The sequence below is a fragment of the Micromys minutus genome, assembly GCF_963924665.1.
Source record: "Micromys minutus genome assembly, chromosome: 1".
In the NCBI taxonomy this organism is placed as follows: Eukaryota; Metazoa; Chordata; class Mammalia; order Rodentia; family Muridae; genus Micromys; species Micromys minutus.
The window spans coordinates 222,659,273-222,680,204 of record NC_137969.1 but is presented as its reverse complement, the minus strand read 5'-3'; the positions used below and the strand labels follow the sequence as shown (position 1 = coordinate 222,680,204).

Below are 20,932 nucleotides of genomic sequence, written 5' to 3'. Positions count from 1 at the left end.
TGGATGAGAACAAAGGGGTGGACAGTATCCCTGCTTATCTGTTCAGCAGTGTGGAAATTATACACCTTTTAAATTTTATTTTTTAGTGGTTTCACCACAGGAGAGCTATGAGGAATAGTTCCTGAGTCAAAAATCGGAATTTGAGGAAGAAGTTACCAGGATGAATAGTTTCTGACTTAGTTGTAAAAATCATAAACTCTCTCTCCTTAAATATCAGGAGAAATGCAAGTGATCCTGGTTTTACCACCTGGTTTTGATGGAGGTAAAATGGTCCCTTTAGGGCCAGCAGATAGCATTCAGCAGATATAAAAAGCGATAAAATGGTGTCAGTATAGAATATGCTCCAATAGGTCCAGTCCAACCTGTATTTAGGGTCCTTTATATCTGACAGGCTTGTGCTATTTATTGGTTTTGTCTTAAAATCTCTGAGGTTTGTTCATGGGCTGGTCAGACTGGAGCCCAGCAGTTGGCCAAGGGTGTCTAGACTGCATGACCTGTCCTACCATGTGGAGGCTTCCTTTGAAACTGAAAAAAATGAACAAATATTCTCTTTATTTATTTTTGATCAAAGGTTTGCTATTGTGGAAGTCAGTCTTCAGGGTGCTGGGATTACAGACATGTGCTGTTATGTCTCATTCTTACTTGGTTTTGAGAGCCTTGAAATACTTTTGTTAAAAAAAAATAAGTGGCTTTTTATTACAACTTTTTTGAAGCTAATTACTATTATTTATTTTTGGTGGGCTGGAGGTTGAACATGGGGCAGCTCAAATGCAAGGCAAATGTTTTACCACCGAATACACATCCCAACACAGAAGCTGCTTTTCAAAGAGGAAGCCATGAGGCATGAAGAAGTGCTAATGGTCCACCAGGACCTCGCTGACTTTCAACTTCTCGATTTTACCATCATCCCAACCGCATCATCCAGGTGGACACATTGTTTATGTAAGGAATTCCATATTATGTGACTTGTCTATTCTATATATGAACAGAGAGCAACATGCCAAATACTCTGGTGATACTGATTTTTTTTTTAATGTTGTGAGAATGAATATGGGAGAAGGGGTATTTTATAGGTCAATACACAGCTATTATGTAGCAAAAGCATAACTTTGACAGTATCAGTTTTTGCTCATTTTTTTTATTGAGAATCTCATACTTGCTGATATATGATCAGCATAAGTATGATGCATGCTGAGTAAAGACACGGAATTTGAGGAAGCTCAGTTTTGCAACTGTGACTTTCACAATAGCAAACCTTTGATCAAAAATAAATAGAATATTTGTTCCTTTTTTTTCAGTTTCAAAAGAAGCCTCCACATGGTAGAAGTTGACAGGTCATGGAGTCCAGACACCCTTTGCCTGCTGCTGGGCTCCAGTCTGACTAATATGTGAACAACCCTCAGAGATTTTAAGACAACATCAATAAATAGTACACACCAAGTCCACCTCTCATTCATTCTTCACTTACTTCTTTCCTCCTCACGATTCCCTCCCAGTTCTCTATGTTCTTCTTTTTTAAACCCATTGTCCAGTCAGAGCAGCCAGTATGTGTATGAGTGTAGGGCCATCTTACTGGTTCAGAGATGGACTCTCAGGGGTCACACCCTCGGGGGCAAACTGTTTCTTTCTCTCCCAGCAATCTTCAGATTTCAAAGCTCCTCAGCTAGTGGTGGGACATCCTGAATCCCAGTCCATGCTCAGATTTTGCCTGTTTGGGTTTCCTAGGTCTTGTTCACGTTGTCAGCTACTGTGGGTTTATTCGTGCGACTTCAGTGTTGTGTCTGGAAGATGCTGTTTTGTGGTTGTTACCCACTACTTCTGACTTTTTCAGTCTTCCTGTCCCTTACTCTGCAAGCATCCTTTTGCACGATCATGGTCCTTCATTTTTCCGGCACCCCCAGAAACACTTTCCAGCTAGAAAAGATTTATTTAATGTTCCTACAATCTAATTTCAAGTTTGTGGTTGGACTCGCTCTATCCATGAGACTAGTCAGTACCTTAATCTCCACTCTGAAAGGTGATGTCTTCTCGTTGATGCTATAAGGCCAGGAATTGGCAGCTGCTTGCCTTTGAGATCCTGCTCTTTTGCCTATTCATCCTGTGGGCAGATCCCACACTGCCATTTCCTATGCTACAAAGGCTAAAGGAGCAGAGAGAAGAAGCAGAGGTCAGGAGAAGGGAACACTCTTGCTTAGAGTAGTTGTGATGAGTAGACGACACACCCATCTGTAGACCTCACACACGCAATGGTGCTGTCTTCTACTTCTCATGTAGCCCTGGCCCATGTGTTGCGGTGAATCTGGTGTATGCCTGCACATCTGCACATAAAAACTGTTTAGGTCTATATCAACTCCTAACTCTAAGCTCAGAGACTTCAAACTGCTAGCTGGAAATTACCCATGGTAGGAATATTTGTACTTAGAAAGTTAGTTCATGCACATAAATAGTAAATTATAGTTATGACACATGTACATGTGTGTGCATGTTCAAGTTTTCTCTTCCCTAGAGAGTTGTGCTGTTACAGTGCAGTATTTACCAGCACATCACTGAGTCCACTCTGCCCCAGTTATGCTGCAGTTGACTTCTTGCTTTTGCATGTACTTGTAGGTAAAATTTAACCAATTCTGGTCATCTTCCTCTCCTGTGCCTTCGGAAGCCCTCTGTCCTAACAAACTTGGAGCCAGATACAGGTGGTGGCAAGCAGTTTTTCCAAAGAGCCACTTCATGACAGTCTCACTGGCTAAGTGGCAAGAATCGTATCACTGGATTATTTTCTTTTTAAACTCTTCATCGAGGCTGTCTCTCCCGTGGTTTCCTGTTGTATGCGTGTGTGTGTCTCTCCCGTGTTTTCCTGTTGTATGCGTGTGTATCTCTCCCGTGTTTTCCTGTTGTATGCATGTGTGTCTCTCCCATGTTTTCCTGTTGTATGCGTGTGTGTCTCTCCCGTGTTTTCCTGTTGTATGCATGTGTGTCTCTCCCGTGTTTTCCTGTTGTATGCGTGTGTGTCTTTCCCGTGTTTTCCTGTTGAATGCATGTGTCTCTTCCATGTTTTCCTGTTGTATGCATGTGTGTCTCTCCCATGTTTTCCTGTTGTATGCGTGTGTGTCTCTCCCATGTTTTCCTGTTGTATGCGTGTGTGTCTCTCCCGTGTTTTCCTGTTGTATGCATGTGTGTCTCTCCCATGTTTTCCTGTTGTATGCATGTGTGTCTCTCCCATGTTTTCCTGTTGAATGCATGTGTCTCTTCCATGTTTTCCTGTTGTATGCATGTGTGTCTCTCCCATGTTTTCCTGTTGTATGCATGTGTGTCTCTCCAGTGTTTTCCTGTTGTATGCGTGTGTGTCTCTCCCATGTTTTCCTGTTGTATGCATGTGTGTCTCTCCCATGTTTTCCTGTTGTATGCGTGTGTGTCTCTCCCGTGTTTTCCTGTTGTATGCATGTGAGCCTAATTTACTGCTTCTTCTTCATCATCTACTTGTCACCATGGACTGAGTTATTTTCCTAGTGCTTCTTAAGTGCCAGAAAAGCAAGTGCCATTTCGTGTCATGAGCATTTAGCATTTGTGATACCCAATCTATTAGCAGCTGACCTTCTGTGGATTAATTTATTTTATTGTCTTTGCTTTTGATATTTTTTTAAAAAAATTGTACTTTTGAGATTATTTAAAAACGAATGCATTCATTTTTCTTTTTACAGTAGACTGGGAGACTTTTTTAAAAAGAAATATGAGCAACTTACCAGTGGTAAGTGAGCAACTTACTACACTGCTGAAAATGCCCCCTGAAAAATATGACCCCCAATAATCATTAATTACCTATAGACTTACAGAGAGGGCTGACGCCTTCTCAGTTCTCCCACCGTCCATGATAGAACACTGGTGGGCCCAGTTTCGTGTAATCACAGCTGCTGATAGTTCAGGAATGAAATAGCCATGGTCTGCAATGCCCAGAGGCAGCTTCCTCATGCCCCTTCCCTTCTGCCAGTTCTGTTCTGTAGCATTTCTGTTCCCTCTTACTCCACATTTCCTGAGCTATAGAGGGAGTAGGATTGATACTCCATTTATGCCAAAGCATTCAGCAGTTTCTTATTCTCAGCTTGTGGCCAGTTACGAACCTCGACAACAACTACAAAAAGCAGCTTCTCTGACCAGAGCAGACAGTAGCACCAATCTGAAGAATTTACACTTAAAGCAAACACAGTTTAGTATCTCAGTTGTTCTGGTATGTGCCATGCCGTAAGCAGCTATGTTCACATAAGGGCTTCTCTTTTGTTTTCACAACAGAATATTTGTATTAATTACTTGGGAATTTCTAACAATGCCCCCTGATTACACTCACTTTCTATTCCTCCCAGGTCCCCTCTCTCACCACTGCTCCCCCCCAAGAAAACCCCCACTAAGTCCAATTTGTGTTGCCCATATACTCACCCACATATTCATGGTCAAACTCCCAGTGGCCCGCCCCTTATAGATAAGCGATTCCTTTCTCTACTCGATCTCCCTGCCACCACCGCCTCCCCACACACACCAGAAGCCACCAACTGTGAAAAGCTATGTTTCTGCATCTTTATCACGATTTTAAGAGTTCTCTTCAATGGCTTCCTGTCTAGGCTGTTTCGGTTTTGGCGGGTATCACAAAAGCCTTCTATGTCTCTCATCCTTAACTGCGTCTGGAGTCATCAGTAACACTGCAAAAGAACCTTTCTTGACTTATAGTCAGTGGCAGCATGGATCATGGACTTCCACATGGTTTCTGGATATGGCATGGACCAGGGCATCACACCAGGGCATCACCCTCTGTAGTTCTGCCATTCTCCCCCACTCACTGGGCCCTGTTCTACCATCTTTTCTTTCAATTTCATGAGTCCACTTTTTAAAAGTATCTTCCTATGGAACTGACCTTCTCGAGTTTTTCTGGGGACACTGTGGGCTCTGCAGACTCATCTGCTGCCATCTCCCCTTGGAGCCTCCGTGGGTCTCTCAGGATCTTTGGGGGTGCTCTGTGGTGGCTGCAATGGCTTCAATCACAGCCATGCTTCAGAGTTTCATTCTCAGTGGCCATGACTTGTTCCTGGATCTGGTTCCACCACACTGGATCCTCTTCCTGCTCCAAGAGCTTGTAGATTGACTGAGGGGTTGAACCAACTCAAATTGCTGGATCTGAACCCGGATGGCTGCTCAATTGGTCAGCTCGTGAATGGTTGGTCTACTGGTTTCTTACTGGAAAAAAATATTGTCAATGTTGCAAAGGTTGTTTTAGCCTAGTGTAATTTATATGAACATGGGATGAGACATTTAAGCTATCAGAGAAATAATATGATAATGAAGGATATTGATAATCCAAGATATAGGCCACTGTATATAAAACTGAGCAATTTCACAACTAATATTTCATCAGAAGGCACCAAAGAGGAATGTGACTTGGATTGTGTTTTCCTATAGCCAGTGATTATATCACCATGGAAAATGGTGCTGGTTAATGCCACACGAGCCTGGGAGGTTTCATATGCTTACTCTTGGCTGTGTCACTTGCTTTTAAAATGTTAATGCCTGTTTGACAGTGTCAACCTTATCCTTCAACTTCTTCTAGTCGGCCTTGAGGAAGAATCTAGGGTATGAGTCAAATGAAGCTCAGAAGTACTGGCCAAAGACAATCAAAAGCTGATAACTTCAATAGACCCAAAGTTTCATGAGACTTTCTAGAAAAAAACATTTTTTTCTATATGAGAATTTTCAGGGTAATTATATGTGACTTGAGAGTCTTAACTTAAACCATCTTTACCAGTTCATCATAAACTAGTGAGTGGATTTTTTGCAGTGTAGGCTGTGGATTTTTTCTAATCCGGAATAAGAAAGGGGGAATTTGTGTTTCAGTGTGTATAGATGAGGGAGTTTGTGTTTGGTGGCTGTTAAGCTGGATCTGATCACTAGTTTTCAGATCTAAGCAATGGGCTGGGCTTGGGTAATATCTCAGAACCATCACCATCAAAGTTGCTGTGCAGCAGTTTGAGGCCCCTGTAGATAAAGACCATGAGTAAAAAATGGCTTTGGTCTTGGAAGTAGCCTTCTGAGGGTGTCAAGTCCAGAGCTCGAGGGTCCTATGTGAGCTGTGAGAAATCTTTATAGCCCAGAGCAGAGACAGCAGTGAGACAGTTCTGCGGATGGATGTAGGCTTAATGGCCTCTGTGTTGTCATCCTGAGTTATGAGGCTATCCCAAAGCTGATGGCAACACAAAGCCTGACAGGGAGACACAAGACCCCAGAGGTCATCAGAGAGCCCACCCTGGACACAGGAGGGCTGGGTGTGGCCTGAGAAGGCCTGTTTCTCTTGTTTCAAACACACAAGAGGTTTGAAAGAGAAATCATTAAACCACCAAGAACAAGAGGGAAATGGCCTAAGGACTTACAGGCCAGTGGGTGAATGGATTTCTTTGCAAGATGCAAATGTGGAATGATTGATAGGATATGAAAGCCTCATCTCTCCACATTTATGATTTGTAAATGCAACGCTCTCCTGTTTTTTTTTCAGCAGAGGGAGCAGTGCAGAAAGATAATATGGCTATTCCAAAAAGATTATGTCTCAGAGTTTTGGTTTTGTGGTGTTTTCACGAAAACTTTAAACTTTTTGCTGATTTTATCTTATGTGTATGAGTGTTTGTCATAATTCATGCCTGGTACCTGAAGAGGTCTTAGGAGGGCTTTGGAATTTCGAATGGTTGTGAACCACCATGTGAATGCTAGGAACTGGCTCCTTTGCAAGAGCAACATGTGCTCTTAAATGCTGGGCCATCACTTCTCCAGGTGCTTTCTTAGTCTTTATAGGAGGACATGTGTCTATTTACTTGGAGGAAGTTTGGGATCCATACCTTAGCCCTGTGCTTTTGGATTTCTGCTTAACCTGAAGTAGTGAGACCACAGTTAATGCCTGACTCCATAGATTCCAAATGTACACGGGGATGTGGGCGCAGAGGACCTGCTTTTGTTTAAAGGACACTCTTGTCACTGGTCTCTGACCCCTGAGCTTATTGCTCCAATTTTTTTAGTCTGTCATTGACTCTTCTCTTCTCCACTGGGAATGAAAAAAGCAAAAACAAAACAAACAAAAAATCAAAACATACGTAGTCTATGTTACAGCTCTTTTTTTTTTCTGCTGTACTAGTTACATTAATATGTAATGCAGAGTCTGAGGTTAATTTTTAATATTTGAGTGTCTATGTTGCAGATCCTCTCGTCTACTGGTCAACTGGTATTAAATGGAGGGCATTTACTATGGACATAAGTAGAAGCTTACTTTCCTTTTGCTAATAATTTGGAAATACTAAGCAAAATGAACCTACTTCAAATGTTACCTTGATCCTTAGTTACAAATATTTCATAGATACTTACACAAATAGCCTGTGAAAAATGTAAAAATTCATGAGGCTCAACTAATTTAACTAATTTAAACTTCAGATACATGAAATAGGAACATATGGAGAATAAATATAAAATAGTACCATATAAAACATCCACCGTGTGCCAAATGACTTGTAGATACTGTTTACATCTTCAAAATTGTTCCATAAAACTATGATTTTCTTATTTCAATAGACAAGGACCCCCAAGTATTACAGAAGGTATGGAATCATCCGAAATCCACTTGGCACTAGTGTTGACATTAGTACCTGTCTCCGAAATCAGATCCCTTTCTTCTAATGCATCGTCTTTCATCATCTAAGCAGGGGTGAGGATAATCTCCATGCACAGCATTGATGCTTAGTAAAAAAAATACTTACAAAGCATTCTGAAGATGTAGCGTGTTCCGTGGTGTGAGGTAGCCAGGGAAGACGTTCAACAGAGGGGAACTGATTGGATGCAAGATCCAGAAGTGAGTAGTGCTGCTCAGGGAAGTAGTTTGAGCCCAGCATCCTCTGGTGACCTTGAGCCAAGCACTGTGAGAGACACCCTTGTCTCAGTTCAGCTAAACTGAGGCTGGGGACATTTTGAAAATAGGAAAACCTTGTAAGTCATTGCCAGGGTTTGGTCACTCTTAAGTGTCCACATCTGCTCATGGAAGAATCAGGTACCTGCTTTCTATGAACTGCTTCCATGGTGGGCTAGGAAAGGAAATTTGGGGTTGTCAAACTGTTGTCAGCTCACTTTGTAATAATACAAGTCTCAAGAATTGCCTCAGAAATCAAAAAGTTAGTAATCTTAGGAGTTTTGGTGTTTGACATTCCCTTAAAATTCTTTAGGCTTTGGGTCCACTTGTACACATCCACTCCAGTAAAAACTCTTAATTACATGCTACTATTTTGAGTCTAAAAATTGCTGTTTCCCACCCAAGGACTTAGGCTTTGGTATATCTCAAATTGTGAGTTTAATCACTTGGGTCACCTCCAAATATCAAGTTACTCATCAGAAACCTCAAGAAGTAGGCAATATTATCATCCTGATTTCACAAATGCTGAGACTGATAACAGCTAGAACACACAGAAGGGGGTACCTCCTAGAGGTACCACTAAAAGGCAGAAGTTTGCCTTGTGTGTTTGAGGTCCTGCATTCCTGGCATTGCCCACAAACAACCTTGAATTTCCAGCATGTTAATGTTTGTCTATATTCCCAGAACTCAGGTTGGGGATCAGTTCAAAGTCAACACGAATTACATAGTGAACTTAAGGTCAGCCTGGGCTATGAGAGCCTGCCTAAAATATGTAGCAGAGATCTTTAAGGTTTGTTGTCCTTTCCAGGTTGAAAGAAGCACCCGAGAGTTCTTTAGGCTCTTCCCAAGTACATGTTGTCTAATCTGGATCTGTCTTTCTCAGCAAACCATGTCCCTGTAGAGAGTCTTTTATGGCATTTCCCTGCCCTTGATTTGAGAAATATAAGAAGTTGAACGTCTTGGCTTTGGGCCTTCTGTCTCTGAATCTTCCCTTTTAGAAGTGGTCAGCAGTGTGCAAATCTCACCGAGTGCACCTGATCCCTTGTGCTTGTCAGAACCACAGGGAATAAATCCCCTCTTGGCCCAGCAATAATCAGCTCACACCTTGGAGCATGAAATTTGATTAGCCCTTTTATCTAGGCTGCCTCACTTGGACTGTTATTATGAATCATAAAATGTACTAAGCCCCCATGTGGCCCACTGTTTTGTCAGTGTGACCCTGGTGTAGGACTGAATGACCTCCCGGGAACAAAAGGCCCAAGGCTGACTACCTACCATGTGAGGAGCTTTGCTCTCTTTCTGGTTTTGCATACACAGTCCAAGGCAATGCTTCCAGAGAAGAGAACTCATTTCTCAAGGCTACCTGAGAGCTTTTGAGATAGGTTTTTGTACCCTTGGTAGACTGTTTATGTGGGGGAGGGAGATGCTACAGTCATTTACAAAAAAAAAAAAAAAAAAAAAAAAAAAAAAAAAAAAAAAGACATGCCTTGTACATGCAGAGAAGATTATAGCAAAGAGCCCAACTTAAGTTCCAAAATGAGTCGAGGGACTGCTGCTTCTGAAATAGTACTCTATGTGATTTCCCAAACCACTTTGCAAACAAGATTCTAGGGAGCAGTTAAAGCACACCTTACCAGTCACCTTCTCTGTGTTTGAATCCGGATTTCAGGATTTAGCTCTGGAATCTATCTACACTTACCATCTAGATCAGTGTCTAAAATGCACTGGTGTGTTTCCATCTGAACGTCCCATATGTGACCGCATATCAGGGCTTGGGTACTCGGGTTTAAAGATGAGCATTCAATGAACAGGGAGTTCCTCAAACTTGAATAAGAGGATATTTTAAGGGGAGAGGATCTCTGGGAACATCTGGGGACAAAGACTTGAATTTTCAATTGAGACTCAGGACAGAGATTGTCCCCTTACTCTTCAAAGGCAATGGATTGCTACTTGGTCTCTCTGCCAGTCTCACTCTCTGCCTGTGTACACACTGACTTATTTCAATTAAGTGCCCATTACAAAGAATGTTACAGTGTTTTGTGACCTAAATTCTAGAGCGACAGACTTTTGCTTGCCCCCCCCCCCCAAGTCCCAAGTTAACATAGTGAAACTAACTGAAGCCAGAGACACAGAGTCCATTAAACCTCTACATTGCTTTCTTCCAAGTCTTTGAAGATTTTCTCCAGTAACATATGGAAATAAACACGTCGCTAACATGTTCCTTATACCAAAGAAGTCTGCCAGACAGACCATCTTAGCAACAGACCAAATCCTTTATGGACCAGTTGCGGTTTCGTTGATACTTCCTGAATATTCCTTTCTTGACACCTGATGCAATGAAGATGAAGGCTGAGCTAGGCTTTTTATTCACCTACTGTTTACTGGTTCATTAATCTAGCCTTTAATGGCACATATCATATACCAGCTGATTTAGAAACCTCAGTACTGTTTAGATGCTTGGAATACTTTTGTAGGCAAAAGAAACTAAGATAATGTTTTTCAGTGGCTTGGATTTTAGGGGACAGGCTAAAAAATGACAATAAGAAGTAAATAATAAAAATAAAAATGATGAAAATAAGTTAATTGTTCACTGTGCTAAAACATGGTTGTCTCTTTCAGGAGAAAATATATGAGGACAGAGGACGCTGAGAGTGACAGGAAGGTGAGTTACAGTTCTAAGTAGACTGGCAACATCACCTCATCAAGGGATGGCGTCTGAGCAGAGGCTGGAGGAGATGACAGAGAAGCGAGCCTGTGCAGAACCCTAGCTCTGAGATCAGCACTGAGAGGATGAGTGAGGACAGCAGAAGCTATACAGAGATCCCAGAGCTGTAGCCATGGCAAAGACTTCGGCCATCATAAGGAATGAGGTAGGAGTCGCTGATAAGGGTCAACCAGAAGCATGAAAGGATCTGAGGAACTTTTAATTTTTGTTTACTCTAAGCTTTGTATTACTGTAATTTGAAACTAAAGAAACAGAATTGGTAAAACCCACCACCACCAACAAACATCCTCATGTTCTATCTCCCAATTTTCCCTATCGATACATTATTTTTTTATCAATATGCATCCTATCTACTTTCTGTCTTTCCTGAATTACAGAGAGACTATAATTTGATGAGTAAGTACTTTTTTGTATATGTTTTTTTTTATTACCAAACAGGCAGATTGTGTTTGTTTTCATATGTATTTGCCTTGTGACCATCCTCTAGATGTGAGCTGTTGCTTGTTCCCAACATTGACCTTGTCTGACCTTGTCATTTCCCAATCTGTAACCTCACACTGCTATCCAAAGTAACACTATTCTGGCATTGAATCAGTGGTTAATTTTGTTTGTTCTTTAAGCTATTGTAAAAGGATTCATGTGTGGGCTTCTGTGTCTGGCTACTTGAGCTCATCATCTGTTTGCATAAATTATTGGTGTGGATATATGAGAGAAATCTTATCTTATTGTATTTTAGTCCTTTATCATGGCTACACCATCATTTCTTCACTCTCCTGATTACAATTGAATTGTTTCTAAAGTCTGTCTACCGTAGACATCCCTGTGAACATCTTTTGGTAGACATCCCACTCATTCGTCTAGGATGAACTTGGTATATTTCATCCGAGTGCAAGGGATAGTACACATGGCTCAGTTTGTATAACAGTGTGCTCACACTGGTTTTTCACACTCTGGCAATGCATGAAGGCTGCAATTCCTCCATGTTATCATACACATTAGTAGCAACCATTTTACATCTTCAGCCATTTTGATGAGTACAGAAATGTTTGCTCTTCAGTGAGTAATGTTACCTAGTGCTTCATCATAGGTTTATTGACCATTATAATTAACCTGTGTGTGTGTGAGTGTGTGTGTGTGTGTGTGTGTGTGTGTGTGTGTGTGAGAGAGAGAGTGTGTGTGAAATGCCTATTTAAGTGTTTTTTTCTTATTTAAAAATGTTTACCAGTCTGGTATGTTTTCTTAATGTCTTAAATGAATTTCTTAAGCATTTTAAAGCTACTAAATCTTTGTCAAATATTTATTTTGTGGATATTTCTTATATTATAGCTAAATTATAGACTTTAAAAGACTACATATATATATTTAAACATTTACTGAATTCTATTTATTTTTTTTTGTGTGTGTGTGTGTGTGTGTGTGTGTGTAAGAGAGAGAGAGAGAGAGAGAGAGAGAGAGAGAGAGAGAGAGAGAGAGAGAGAGAGGAGTGTATGTGTGTATGTGGAAATCAGAGGATAACATTTGGAAATTAGTTCTTTCCTTCCACTGTTTAGGCTCCAAGAACTGAACTCTGGTCATCAGGCTTATCAACAAATGCCTTCACTTGCTGAGCCATGTTGCCTGCCTTGCTGGCATGAAGACTTTTCGTCATCCCTGAATCCTGTGTTTTCCCTCCCTCTGCCTTCCCTCCACACATGTGCAGAGCTGTTCTGGTCTCTCAGCTCTGCTTTACTGACCCACTTGTCTGCAGTGTACCGGGCATACTACCCTGACTGCTGTAGCAGCTCTATATTCTCTAGAAATTCAGTAACAGGAGGCCCTCCAAGTTGGTTATTCTTTTTCAATGCTGTTTTGGTTATGCAAGATTCTTATATATTTATACATTTTAGAACCACCTTGTCAATTGCTAGAAGCAATTTTTTTTTAATTTTGATTAGGAGTGAACTGAACCCATAGTTCAATTTAGCAAAAATTAACATTTAGTATTGGGTCTTCTATCAATGTACATATTTCTCCATTTGTTTGGGGTCTTTAATCTCTTCCAGTAATTTACAGATTTTCATGTAGAAGATGACATTCTTAGATTTTTATTAAACTTTTGATGATTTTTGTTATTGTATATTGCAACTTTTCCATTTAACTTGAATTATTGTAAGATGGGGTCTCATGTAACCCAGGCTGACCTTGAACTCACTGTGTAGGTGAAATGACCTTAAAATTCTGACCCTTCTGGCAGCACATCCTGTGGGGATGATAGACATAATCCCCACAGATTACAAGGAATTGGAGCTCAAGCCCAGGGCTATGTGCATGAGAGGCACTCCACCAGCTAATTTACACTAGTAGTTTCTTTATTTGAGATTGTTGTATTTTATAGAAGAAAAAATATATATTCGTGTAGTATCCACAATTCTTGCTCAGTTAACCTGTTCTAATAGTTTGTAGATCCTTTGGGAGAGAATTCAATGTGTTATTATAGAATTTGTGAGTGAAAGTGCTTTACATATTTCTTCCTAATCTTTAAACTTTGTTTCTTGTTATCATGTTGGACCATATTCAAAAGAAACATGATAATGAGTGTTATTATCTTGCTCCTGACTTAAGCTGGGGGAGAAGGAATCCAGCAGCAGTTTGCGGCTGAGCAGCATGTTATGTGCTCTTCAGGTTTCTTAGCCTTTGTAGATAACCTGTTTTTCTTTTTTTTTCTTTCTTTTTTCTTTTTTTAAATTCATTTACATTTCAAATGATTTCTCCCTTTCCGGTTACCCCTGCACAAACCCTTATTCCATCTCCCCTCTCCCCCCTCTCCTCTGCCTCTAGAAGTGTGCTCCTCCACCTTCTCACCCACTCCTGCCTCACTGTTCTAGCATCCTCCTTCACTGGGGCATCACAGGACCCAGGGCCTTCCCTCCCATTGATGTCTTTCAAATATGGTTTTAATCCCCATCTTTTTTAAATTTTACTAAAATATTTTTTAAATTTTAACCAAGTATTGTTTTTTTTTAATTTTATCAGAGGGATTTTTATCATTTATTAAGATTATGTGGTCTTTATCTTTATTCTGTTAATGTAATGCATTACATTAAAGAAATCTCAGATATTAAATCATTTTGTCACATTTTTAAAAGGGCTTCTCTGGGAAATAAATTAGAGAAGCTGCAGACAGAAGAACACACACACACACACACACACACACAGAGAGAGAGAGAGAGAGAGAGAGAGAGAGAGAGAGAGAGAGAGAGAGAGAGAAAGCAGTTTAGAGCAACATGAAGGTAGTAAAATGCGCAGACAAATTATGGTTATATTTTGAAACACAGAATTTCCAGACATATGGTGTGTAGGGAATGTGAAAAAAACACTGGAGTCAATAATGAATTCAAAGTTTTTGACTTGGGCAACTGGAAAGATAAAGTTGTCATCAACTGAGTAGGCATGGATGCCCCTGAAACATCTGGAAACCAGGAAGTAGGTTTTGGACATGTTAGATGGCAGTTTGTTACAGGCAGTGGACAACTAACTGGATCTCCAGCTCAGGAGGGAGGTCTGGGCTGTAGACACAATACTGGACGAGATGATCAAGTATAGGGCAGGGTAGTCAAGAACAAAGAACATTTAGAAGAGGAGACAGAAAGCAGACCAGTCTGAGAGCCAATGGAGGATTATAAATGGGGCAGAAATATACAGCTGGTCTCACCAAATGCTGCAGGTAGATGAAGTTAGGTAGACCTATCATTTGATCATTGGTTTTAAGAACAGAGGTAATGATCAAAAACAATGAGAGCAATTTGGGAAGCAAAAACTCAATTTGAAGTGATTAGAAGTCAAAGTGGGCAGAGATTTACAAGTATAAAAAGTACTTTCTAAGAGTTTGATAGAAAACACACCCAGAATGAACAAGAACATGAAGTACAAATGAGAGAAATTAGGGCTGGAGAGATGGCTCAGTGGTTAAGAGCACTGGCTGTTCTTCCAGAGGTACTGAGTTCAAGTCCCAGCAACCACATGGTGGCTCGTGGGATTGATGCCCTCTTTTGGTGTGTCTGAAGACAGGACAGTGTACTCACATACATAAAATAAACAAATAAATCTTTTTAAATAATGAGAGAAATAATACTTGCATACTCACAGGAATGATCTAAGAGAAAAGCCAGTGATGGAGAAGAAAGAGAATTGCTAGTGCAAACATTTAGGCAAGTGAAAGGCTCGGAACTTGGACATTAAGTGGAGGGGTTAGTTCTAAAAAGAAAAAGGAAATGAAGAAAGTATGAGCAGAGAAAGCAATGCATTAGGACTGAGTGTCTTTATGGTAGTGAAAGCTAAGCACCTATACTCCAGATGACCCTGGCATTGGATTTAGCTCAGCATGGCTCAAACCTTATTCTGAGCTGTCTCTCAACAGTGATTATTGCTTCTTTCAACCTTGCTTTCTCTCATTGGTCTCTTTGTTCCTCATCAAACTAGAGCATGATGGGAATGGGATAAAGAACCCAAAAAGATATTTCTTTTCAGACACTAGGGCACATGGGCATTAGAAACTCACTAACTGAAAATTACAGCATTGTGAAAATGGAAACAGGGAGGAAGGACCCAAGGACACTGCATCGACCTTGGGTCCACTGTACCTTTGTCCTCCTACACATCAAATATTATCATCTACGAAGTCCACCAGCATGTTCTTTATAAGTGAGCTCCAGGCATGGACACTTTAATCTCAGTGATTTCTCAGATTTTATATAAAGGAGGGCCAAAAATAAATGTGCAGGTTGGTCTTCTTAAATCTTCCCAGCTCTTGTGGAGTCAATGTGTATAGGATCCGAATAAGAAATGCTTCATTAAGTATGTGATGGTGTGGGGCTGAGATAGCTGTAAGGATCTTTGACAAGGATGTCTAGAACACTTACATCACCCTCTTTTTAGGTCACTGCTGATGGAGTCTCATAAAGACTTTCCCCTTGAGTATTGTAACTGAGAAGCCTATATTTGCATAGGCTTACTGATCTTCCTTTACTCATGTTAATTAAATTAAATATGTGCTGGCCAACTTGTCCAGGAGTTTAGAAATGATCTAACTCATCAAATTCTGGAATTTTAAATTAATAACCCAGATGAAAGTGTTTTGTTGGACAGAAATTGATGAGGCTTGTAAAACTCAACCATAGGAGGGGCTCAGGGCTCCTTAACACCCCACGCACATGCTCTGGACGAACCACGAATCTAATCTGTCAATGAAATTCAATTGATTTTCTCTAAGTGAATTTGTCAATTTACTCTTTTCTGTTTTCCAAGGATATTAACATAGTGTAACATAAATTATAGGGCTGCAATGCTCTAATACTTAGGGATGCCTATGGGCAAGGTATGTATTAATCTATTCTACTCCATGGCATCTTCCTGGTTCTGCTATTTGGTGTTTACCCTTGAATGAATGATTCAGATATTCTGTATTCTTGGTGGCTGTAGGGCATAAGGAAGATTGGGGCTCCAACTATTCAGAGGCCACATTAACCATCATTATTGTGCACTTAGGAATTCTACTGAATGCAGAACTAGATTCTATTAGTTTAGCCCTAGAAATTTCACCACAGTGCAAGGACAGGTCACCATGACAGCCATTTATTGTCACTTTCCTGGGTGAAGGATTCAGACAGGAGATCAGCATCTCTGCCTATGCCTCATCCTAGAACAAAGGGGCGAGATGTGGTGTAACTGTACTGTCTTCCTCTCACTTCAAATGCATCTTTATATGCATAACACAGCAGCCAACAGTTGAGGAGAGAAGCCAGTGTAAACTCAAGTTCGGTTTTTCCACTTACCCTGTCACATTGGGAACATTTTGTTCTTTATAGGCTTTCAGTGTCCTCATCAGTTTAAAAAAAACAGTAATAATATGTTCTTCACAGTCTTAAATGAAACTAGGCAGAGAAGTTGGCACATGGTTCAGGCTAAATAAATGTCCGTGTCCTTTTCTCTGAGAAATTATAGTCACCCAAGATACTATACCTAAACGAGATCTTACAGCTCGGTTTCTAGCTCTCTTGGATATGGTGAACATGTGGGGCTGCTTTGTCTAGTGATGAAGCACAGAGCACATCTGCCTGGCCATAAAGGCTGACCCTAATCCATCCCCATGTGTCTGTGGTGTCTGACCTTGTGCCTCACATGAAAGACCCTTAGTGAGATTTGTAGAATAAATAATTCAGAATCACCCAGATTTGAAAGTGCAGACTCTGTGATGTTGCAGTGTTTTAATCTGAACTCACTTGTCCAAACACAGTCCAGTAGAGACATAGTCTCTGGGAGTTTAAAACAATACTTTACATGGAATGATTATTAGAATAGGTTTACAAGCAGACGCAGAAGCAGTCCATGCCATGATCCCAAAAGGCTGTCTACATCGCAGTTCTATAACATGGAAAGGCTGCTTGGGCAAGGACAAAAGGCAGGACCAAGGTTTTCTACACAGAACAGTGAAATTGAACCTCGGCCCAGGCCTCATGGATACTCAGCATTTTGTTTATTTTTCTTGTATGTTGCTGTGAGTGCCCACTGAGTGTTTTTCTTGAAATCTTGAAGAACTAGTGGTTGTCCACTGGGGCGGTTTTTATCTGCCAGGGAATATTTGGCAACACAGAGAGATAATTTTGATTGCACTGTTGTAGCGAAAATGTTTATGGCACCTGGTGGGTCCGGGATGATTCTTTACCCTTTAAACACCCGATTAATAAAAACAAAACAAAACAGGGTACCACAGCAAGGAGTCATCAAGCCAAAAGCTTCACAGCAAGGGGGGTGTGGCTGGAGAGATGACTCAGTGGTTAAAAATACTGGCTGCTTTCGCATAGAACCTGGGCTCAGTTTCCAGCACCCACATGATGGCTCACAGCTGTTTGTACCTCCAGTTTTAAGGGTTCTAATACTCCTTTCTGACCTCTATGGGCACAAAATATACATGTGATGCAAACAAAACACTCAGGCACTTACACACACACATAAAATAAAACCTTTAAAATGTTCACAGACCAACGTTTGAGTAGGCTGATGAAAACAGATTGCTCTTTCCTGCATGCAGTGAAACTTAGTTATTAGCAATGCAATGTCTAATTTTTTTTTTAAAGGTAACTATTACCATAGATCAGTTCCAAGGAAAATGTGGGTGAAGAAGACCTGAGACTGCAGGGGATCCATGGAGACAGTTTCTAAGGAGGCAGCACATGACTAAGATTTAAAGAGAGTTGTGAGGGGGACCAGTAGGTTGAAGGCATCTCTGGAAAAGAAGACAGTAGATATGAAAGTGATGAGACCTGGGAAGGAAGGCTTGTGTGTTTATTTATTTTTTTTAATGGTGGGGGAAAAAAGGTGTATATTTAGAATTAGCCATCTGGACTCAGTTGAGATGATCCTAATCTTGTTGGCAACATTCAGAGCATCATAGTCAGGAACCAAGGGAACATACACCTTCTTCTCTCTGTTAAGTCTTATCAGAGTATTGATTTTGGCCACATCAATGTCATAGAGTTTCTTCACGGCCTGTTTGGTCTGGTGCTTGTTGGCCTTGACATCCACAATGAACACAAGCGTGTTGTTGTCCTCTATTTTTTTCATTGTTGACTTAGTGGTCGGTGGGAATTTGATGATAACATAGTGGTCCAGCTTGTTTCTCCTGGGTGCACTCTTTCAAGGATATTTTGGCTGCTTCCAGAGCCGCAGGGTCTTGGGTCGCCGAAAAGTGGGTGATGTTCGGATCTTCTTCTTTTTGTGGCTGTGGGTGCCTTTCAGCACTGCCTTCTTAACTTTCAAGGCCTTTTCGTTGGCTTTGACTTTGGCTTTGAGAGGGGCAGGAGCTTCCTTCTTTGCTTTCAGCACCATCTTGGCGAAAAGGGTTGCTTGTGTGTTTATTAAACTAAACATAGTTTCTAATTACCCATGTCTGATGAAAGACAAACAAGAGAGAGCATAGGTCAGCTCAGTAGGGACAGATCACAAGCTCTGGTCAGGGACTTAAGGTATACCCCATAAGGCATGTAAAGCACTGGTTAGAAGTGAGACATGGTGCAGTTTTCTGGTTCGTAGTGGCAGTGGGGAAGAGAAAATAAAGGGAGGAAGGAAGCAGATAGCTCACTGAGGAGGACACAGCGAACAGCCAAGGCAAAGAGAGAGACAACACAGAGCATCTAGAAGGCAGGTCAAGGGTGGATCTGTGTCTAATCTCATGAGAGATAAGGAACCCTGGAGGACACCCACAGGTAAAGTAGAAGCAGGCAGTGATATTCGAAGATGGAAACAGGGTGGTCTCCATCGTCGATTTCTAGTTACCTGAAGCAGCCGTTGAACCCCAGCCCTGGACCCTTCAGAGATTGAGCCCACCTCGTTCCAGGTGCCCTGGACCTTAGGGTCCAGAAGGAGTGAGTCAGAATTTAGCCGAATTTACCATGAAGGCTACGGATCACTGCAACGGCCATTCCCCATGATTCATGAGGGTGGTGACATCACCGAGGAGACCTTGAACTCTGACCTTCGGAAACTAAAGGAGAAGCAGGACATCCTGGACAAGGAACTCTCCCAGTTAGTAGCAGAGGGCTACTGACTGATTGCACTGGAGCCACACATCTCCCTCCCCCATGAGTACATGACACCAAGGATGGATCACAGATGCTGCTGGCCAAACCGGCTGTGACTCAAGGTATTAACACCAAAGGGCTATATCCAGATTTTGATCTAAACCCGAATGACTGAGCAGCTTTTGAGGATAGGGGCATAAAAGCCCAGACAGTATGTTCGTTTCTAGTTTCTAGATTTAAATCCAGTTTCTAGACTTAAAAAAAAATGCTAGAAGTCTCCCAAAGTTTCAGGTGGTCCTAGAGAAGAGGAGTATTGAGAGGAGTAGGGGTTGTCAGTGCTACGGTTCTTAAACATACTTATGGGTGGATGTGTGTGGTTATCCCTTTTGTTAATAAACACACAAGCAGTCAAAAAAAAAAAAAAAAAAGATGGGAACAGTACGGGAAGTCTGGTTTTACAGGGAATGGTACATGAAGTCAATGGTATGTGACAGCTCCCAGTGACATAGGTATGTCAGAGGCAAAGGCACACTTACTGTAAAAGAAAGTGAAGTGGCTCATCTTCAGGAAGATTCACTGGAACACTAAAGAGAAGCCTGTGGAAAAATGACTTAAGAGTAGCCAGTGAATGGGAAAATGAGAACAGACTCTATTAAAAGACCAGAAAGTGGCCCCACTGTCACCAGAGACATGGAATACTTGGTTGGAGACCCAACAGGTTCTCATCTGTCAGCAGATTATATTGCTAACCTTGGTGACAGTAGCCACATTGTGCTTAGTGACAAGTTTAAAAACAATGGAAAATCTAAGGAGAAAAAGAATTTTTTTTTTTGGAATGATTTTATTTCAAAGGTATCTGTAAATGCAAGGGGACCAACAGGGACACTTCTGAAAGCTCTGAGAACTCCTGATCTCGACAAGTAGGAAACTCTTGGAAGACAGTTTCAAAACTGAACATCTATTACATTCATAAAATGAACACTCTTATACGCAATTTTATAAAAGAAAGGAATATGCTAGAAGCTGTTTACATATTCATGAGCTCTAACCACAAGAGCACCCTATTATAGGACTCACAGTGTCTAAGAACTTACTTATTAGATGTCCTTAGAATGTGGTTCATGTCTTTTTTTTTATATAAAGCTTTCAATACATGTATTTTTCAGTAGGACTGTAGTTTATGGACACCTGGCATCAAAATCTCCATATTTCAAACCAGAAACCCTTCTGGAAACAGATCCTCTCACACATTATACATTGTTTTGAGATTCATAGATTCACATAAATTTGCTTCTGTTGGTACGTGACAGTAGGCTCATATTTTGCATGGCACATTCAGAATTCTCTTTAATCTTGAATCCCCATAAAAGTCCCAAAGGCAGTACTCTCTTTAGACCCAGACTGTGTGTTAATTTCTCTTGTGGAGGGAAACAGCTGAAATTGTTTTTATTTTTTTTAAATGTAGTAGGATGAATAAATAAATTTTTAAAAGGAAAATATAAAAGTAGAAGCTTGGAATGCAACTAGATGGTAGATGGTATGGTTGACACATCTAAGGCTCTGGGTTTAATCTCTGGCACCTCAAACCAGAACAATATAAAAGAAAGGCAACATCAGAGAGACTAGTAAACAAGCCTCATACTTGGAGGCTCCTTCAAGGAGTTTGACTCAACAGTGTGATTCCAAAATCAATACAGTCAACCATTCCACATTGAGGTATCTCCATGAAGAAGG

The 20,932-nt window shown here is 40.9% G+C and overlaps 1 pseudogene across 1 annotated transcript; it reads right to left on the bottom strand.

Moving 5' to 3' along the window:
• Positions 1–17,963: 17,963 nt before the first annotated feature.
• Positions 17,964–18,506, bottom strand: LOC308417485 (large ribosomal subunit protein uL23-like; annotated as a pseudogene). Its single transcript has one exon. The product of its transcript is annotated as a large ribosomal subunit protein uL23-like (transcript).
• Positions 18,507–20,932: the final 2,426 nt, after the last annotated feature.